The sequence below is a fragment of the Sebastes fasciatus genome, chromosome 1 (assembly GCF_043250625.1).
Source record: "Sebastes fasciatus isolate fSebFas1 chromosome 1, fSebFas1.pri, whole genome shotgun sequence".
Taxonomy (NCBI): Eukaryota; Metazoa; Chordata; class Actinopteri; order Perciformes; family Sebastidae; genus Sebastes; species Sebastes fasciatus.
This window is the reverse complement of record NC_133795.1, coordinates 17191511-17198335: the sequence shown is the minus strand read 5'-3', so window position 1 is coordinate 17198335 and position 6825 is coordinate 17191511. Positions and strand designations below refer to the sequence as shown.

Genomic DNA, 6825 nt, shown 5'->3' with positions numbered 1-6825 from the left:
GAGAGAGCGAGAGAGAGAGGGAGAATGAGAGGCAGTATTGAGGGGAGATTAGGGGGGAAAGAGAGAAGAGAAGGGAGGCATAGAAGCTGGCATCGGGACATCATATGACTAATAAAGGGACAGCACTGCATCACTGCAGAGCCCTGATAGAGAAAAGAGAAAAACAAAGTGCAGGATGATAAGATAGCAAGCTTTACTGTTTTCTACCACTGTTAAAGTCTTACAATATTGCTCCTGCCCATCATTCTATGAAAATGTCTTCACGTTGTTGTCCAAAAAACCCACAGGATAGCCAACAACAAAGTATTTATAGTCTTCCCCTTCTTTTGTTATTTATGGCAACACATTCAACCAGTAGTGAGTCTGAGCTCAATAATGGATGGGAATAAACAACACTAGAGTGGCAGAGCTTTGATAGGACTCTGTTCCATTCTTGCAGAGGCCTTCTGATTCGACCAATATCTAATAGATTTTAATAGGCTATTATCTAGGGCTGTCAAAGTTAACGCAATAATAATGCTTAATTCATTTTAACGCCACTAATTTCTTTAACGCATTAACACAACTTGCGATTTTTAGGTTGTAGCGGGCTCAGTTTTAAAGCTAGAGTGAAGATACTGGCATCATAGGGAAACTATTGGTACCATGTCATACCAGCTTGTCACGAAGGAGGATAAATAACGCTCCAAAGTTAGGCAAAATTTTGGCGAGGAAGAACTGGCATGGTCAAAGGGGTCCCTTGACCTATGACCTCCAGATATGTGAATGACAATGGGTTATATGGGTACCCACGAGTCTCCCATTTACAGACACGCCCACTTTATGATAATCACATGCAGTTTGGGGCAAGTCATAGTCAAGTCAGCAAACTGACACACTGACAGCTGTTGTTGCCTGTTGGGCTGCAGTTTGCCATGTTATGATTTGAGCATATTCTTTATGCTAAATGCAGTACCTGTGAGGGTTTCTGGACAATATCTGTCATTGTTTTGTGTTGTTAATTGATATCCAATAGTAAATATATACATACATTTGCATAAAGCAAGAATATTTGAACACTGCCATGTTGATAAAATTATTAAATACTTGACAAATCTCCCTTTAAGGTACATTTTGAACAGATAAAAAATGTGTGATTAATTGGCGATTAATTGTGAGTAACTAGGGACAATCATGCGATTAATCGCGATGAAATATTTTAATCATTGACAGCCCTGCTATTATCTGATGCTGAGATGTTTAGTTGATACAGTTCTGATGTTTCTAAAGGGCACTCTACGTATGGTGAAATGTGATTGTTCAAAACACAGCTAACAAAGATAACAGAAAATGTAAATGTAAAATGTAAAACTACATGTAAAAGTAGTTCAACATACTGTAAGTAGGATATGTGGGGCGGGTGGCTGTGCTCAGAGGTAGATCAGGTCGTCCAGCAATTGGAAGGTCATTTGATCGATCCCCGGCTCCTCCAGTCCACATGTCGAAGTGAGTATTTACATGTAGATTAGATCCTGATGGGCAGGTTGGCACCTTGTATGGCAGTCTCTCCTGTATGAACGTGTGTGTCAGTGGGTGAATGCTGGCATGTAGTGTAAAGTACTTTGAGTGGTCGGAAGAGTAGTAAGGCGCTATATAAATGCAAGTCCATTTACCATTTAGATATGCCAAATAGCAGGAAAAACAGGAAGCGGGACTAAAAGTAAACGAAAAGGAAAAGTTTATTACCATTAAGTATTTAACAAACCTGGTGGGTTTTATTATTAAGTGGCAGTAGGCAGTATATTTTTATCATCATTGGGCAAAAATCCATAATAACCTTTCAGCATATTGTAATTCAAGTGTTCTGAGAGATAACTAGATTTCTGCACCTCCTCATGGCTCTGTTTTTTTTTTTTATTGAACAAATTCAAATTTACAAATAACATGGCTCATAGATCATTGCATTAGAGTAAAAGAACAAGGTGCATACAGAACAAGAACAGATAAAATATGTAAAATTATACATGAAAATAATAATAAATTAAATTAAGCGCTAGGTCTGTACCTGTAATTCATATTCTTCTATCATACTAAGAAGTTTCAATGCATTTTTGTTTTTCATGACTTTAAGGGCTTTTATGTAAGAAATAAACTCAGAATGAAACACATTAAACCTAGGTTTCACTTTCATATACTTGGATTTGTGCAAATAAAATGTTCCAAGAATAAAAATGTTATTCACCAGATCTTTGTTATTGTCCATGACAAGACCATAAACAATGTCCTTTTGAGAGAAGTTTCCCAGATGAGAAACTTTTGGGAAAAGTCAGTCATGTATATCAGACGCCATAAAGCTCCAGAATACATACAATGAAAAAAAATAAATGATCAGTAGTTTCAGTATCATCACAAAATACCATCATGGCTCTGTTGTCAGTCTTTAAACAAAATCTAGCTCGTGACGGGAGACTTTGACCAATCACAGGTCATATCAGAGAAAGAGCGTTCCTATTGGCTGTTCTCCGGTCATGTGACCAGAACTTGGCGTTCCTTCACCAGATCTCACCAATGGCGGCGGCGTCACAAACTTTCTCATTTTACAGCTAAACAGTAAACTACGAGATGATTCTGACAACATATGAGGCGAGAAATAGGCATTAACATAACTTAATCTTTTTTTTTAAATCATATTTGCTCCAGTCTCGCTGCTACTTCATCTTTAATCCAGTGATATGTCAGAGGACTGAGCTCCACTGTGAGTTACTGAGCAACTGGAGTTTTATGATCACCAACGGCGCCATCTTGTGTCCAACCGTTATAGCCAGAGCAGCTTTAGCTGAACACGGCTAGCTACATGTAGCTAGGAGTTTATATTGCTGCACTGTTATTCTCCACTGGCGCTGATGCCTAGCTGCCGGTATGTTTGTTTTCCTCTTTGTTATCGCTTCGGGAGGAAACACATCTAACGGTAGACGGACAACAGCAGCAGGCGGTATCCAGCTAGATATAAATAGGGCGGTACTTGTTGCATTACAGACTCGCCGAAATAGCTCAGTTGGGAGAGCGTTAGACTGAAGATCTAAAGGTCCCTGGTTCGATCCCGGGTTTCGGCAGTAGGAAGGGAGTCCAATTTTTTTTCCATAAGTGAAGAGACACCATTTTAAAACAAGGTAGGCATGTACCTTTTGCTTATTAACCATCGATGCTATCCAGCAAAGCACACTTACTATACTATACTCACTGTTAACAGTCTCTTCTGCACTATATTCACTTGTAATAGTCCTGTATCGCAGCTGTTACCCTGCACTACAGTCAGTTTAAACAGTGTTCTTCATCTCCTTGTATTTTTATATATCTGGTATATATTTTTGTACTTTGTACTTTGCTCTACTAATTTTTTTACTACCTTTTTACTAACATGTTTTGCACTATGGAACTGTGATGCTGGAAACTTGAATTTCCCTAGGGATCAATAAAGTTACTATCTATATCTACCTATATCTACTTTGAAAAAGAATACGAAATGACTGATACTAGGTTAATTGCTCTTTCTGTGGACTTGATGGTGAAACAACCACACACTTGTTTTGCAGCTGTCCTTATACTGTTCTTTTTCGGAAAGAATTTGCCCAATTCATTCACTGTAACATTTCTCTTCATTTTTCATTAGATAGATAGATAGTAACTTTATTGATCCCGAGGGAAATTCAAGTTTCCAGCATCACAGTTCCATAATGCAAAACATGTTAGTAAAAAAGGCAGTAAAAAAGTTAGTAGTGCAAAGTACAAAAAAATATACCAGATATAAAAATACAAGGAGATGAAGAAAACTGTTAAAACTGAATACAGTGCAGGGTAACAGCTGTGATACACGACTATTAAAAAAGTGAATATAGTGCAGAAGAGACTGTTAAAAATGAGTATAGTGCAGGGTAACTCCAGTAGCTTAGTCTCTGAAAGTGCACTGTGTGCATTATTATCTGTCCTGCAGAAATGACACTGATACTAGGTTAATTGCTCTTTCTGTGGACTTGATGGTGAAACAACCACACACTTGTGTTGGAGCTGTCCTTATACTGTTCTTTTTTGGAAAGAATTTGCCCAAAAATACTCACTGTAACATTTCTCTTCATTTTACTATACAAAGATGTGCTGTTTGTTTTTTATAATGTCTGCAGCTCAGAACAAAAACAGTATTATACTATAAATCTCTTTATTATCTAATTTCACATTCACACAAATGTAAATTATCTGACAGAAAACCTTTATTTAAAGTTTTTGCAAATGAAATGCAACAATACATACAAATTATTCAGCACTCTACAAACCCCAAAGCCTTAAAGACTCTTGATATATATGTACATTTTATAATTGTCTGAACTGGAACAGGGAGAACTATAATATAATTTGTGTTACCCCTTAACCCCTGGTATACTGTATGTCGTATGTCTATTGCTTGTTACTGAATTGCACTTGTTTTACAATAAAGCGTTTAAAAAAACCATTGCTAATTGGCACACCTAATATAAATAGTTAATCACCTTCAAAACTGACCCACTCGGTGTAAAAAACATGTTAAAATACTAGAAGCATATTTAAGTTTCTCAAATGTTTTAAAATTATGGATTTTGCATCACATTGTAGGGTTTTGCATGCAAAAAAAAATTATCTTTGAAGTAACAAAGCAAACAAAACGATTACAGAAATAGTGGAATAAAAAGTTCTGCATTTCCCTCTGAAACTTAGTTGAGTAGAAGTAATGTTATAATGCAGGAAATACTCAAGTAATGTAAAAGTACCTCATGCATACACTTAAATACTCTAATTTAGCTTGTTACTTGTCTCCTTTGTCAAATATTTGGGTTTATAGTTCACTATTTTTTGTGTGCAGTGTATAACAGTTGGCTTGATACTACAATTATAAAGTATTAAGCCATGCATACCAGACATGGATCTATGTCAGGCTTGTCAGCTGTATACCATTTACAGTATACGGTTAAGTGCTTAGAAAACCTGTTCACAATAATTTTCACCAGGGGGCGATGTTGTCCCATAAATCATTGAACTGGAGAGCTTCTTGAAAGTTTAAAAACAAGTACAGTATGCAGTTCATCTCAGGGCAGGGTATATATGTCCTCAATATACAAATAAATACAAGAACACAACATTTCTGTCCTTGAGATAGTTTAGTGGAGTAATAACATAAGCAAAATGTGCTAAAGAAATATAGTTTAAGAGTTCATTCGTGAGTTTAGTTCCTGGAGCTACTTGTTTTTTACTGGTATATGTTGAAATTAAAATATATATTGAACATCATATGATTGTAATTCAAGAGGGAACTGTGGCATCATGTGTTTTGTGATGTTTTGTATGTATTTTATTGTTGAGTTTCTAGTATTTTAAAGGCCCATCTAGGGCCAGGCATTGCAAATTAGCTTAGGCTACAAAGCCTGTGGTATGTGGCATTGCTTCATGCTATACTTCTCCCTATACAAATACATGTACACATTCAATAAATAAATCACTTGTCTGCTACATACATTAGTGTTTTTTGGCAAGTTTATTTGTATAGCACCTTTCAACATCAAGACAATTAAAATTCCTTTACATAAGACATATATATAAATATAGTATTAGGGATACCGAGAACCGATTCGATACCAGTGTCTAATTAATAAGCTGTATGCCTGGGATCATTCTTTTATGTGTAAGGCAACATTAGGCTTGTCTTAAACATTGCTTTCCTAACTTTGTAAAACAAAATGTAACTAATAAATATATAGATAACATAACATACATTTTTTTAACTGTTATTTATTATTAAAATGATAAATCGTACATTAACAACTTGGCAAAAAATCTTCAAAATGAACAGGAGTTACAACCTAGTAAACCGTTGCAGCAACAAATTGGTCAAAACTTAAACAGGAATTAAAATTCCAGTACATAATAAATATAGCATATAAAGAATTGAATTTAATAGATCGGCCCCATTGTCACCGATATCCGATCCAGCTATTTGGGTCAGTATCAGCCCGATATCCGATCCGGTATCTGTATCGGTGCATCCCTATAATAGTATCAGTACTATAGATCTCTCAGCATGACATCAGTCATCTTGCTCCTATTCAACCTGAGAGAGAGGTGTAACATTACCGGGATTTCCACAGTGGGGTTCCTCATTCTTTTCATTGAGACCAATGCACTGGGAGAATGGGGGGTGTTGTCTCCGAGGCCTTTGGCAGAAAAAATGAAGGGTAGTGCAACAAGACAGTCGATCCTCGCTCAATTGCAGCTGTACAATGCAACTTCATCCGGGAAATGCAGTGGAGCAGAATATAAGGTGTAGGGCTGCCTCCTCTTTGTCGCTTGGTCGACTAATCGGTCGTTTTGATCTTAGTCGACTAAGATTTCTTCAGTTGATTAGTAATTTTTATACTTTCTATCCATTTTTTTCATGCTGAATGACTCATTTCCAAGAAATTTAAGATTTAAAGTGGTGCGTTTGTGTGATTCTTTGTGGAGAAACTCAGTTTTTGTCAATTAAATCAACTAATCGATTAGTCGTCAAAATCGTATGAGTGTTAGTCAACTAAGAATTTCTTTGGTCGAGGACAGCCCTAATGAAGAGCATTAATTTGCAAATGCTAAGTACAGTATAGGGGGAACAACTACTTCGACCAATCATATTGTTGCACTTGCACACAGGTGGAATATCTTGTAGCATGTACGTTGCCTGGCATGGTATTAATTCACCATTTACCTTGTAAACAATTATTTATTCTGTGATAACATGTACAATCCCTCCTCTAAAGACTAGAAATCCCCGAGCTGTGTCTCAGTGTT

At 36.5% G+C, this 6825-nt stretch overlaps 1 long non-coding RNA gene and 1 other non-coding gene across 2 annotated transcripts in view; both read left to right on the top strand.

Moving 5' to 3' along the window:
• The first annotated feature begins 2541 nt into the window (after positions 1 to 2541).
• LOC141766983 (uncharacterized) overlaps positions 2542 to 6825 on the top strand; it is a 14431-nt gene continuing 10147 nt past the window's right edge. Inside the window, exons 1-2 of the long non-coding RNA XR_012593726.1 lie at positions 2542 to 2734; positions 3016 to 3149. This is a non-coding gene — a long non-coding RNA (uncharacterized LOC141766983). The remainder of the gene's footprint in view (positions 2735 to 3015; positions 3150 to 6825) is intronic.
• trnaf-gaa (transfer RNA phenylalanine (anticodon GAA)) lies at positions 3020 to 3092 on the top strand. The gene has a single exon. It is a non-coding gene; the product is annotated as a tRNA-Phe (tRNA).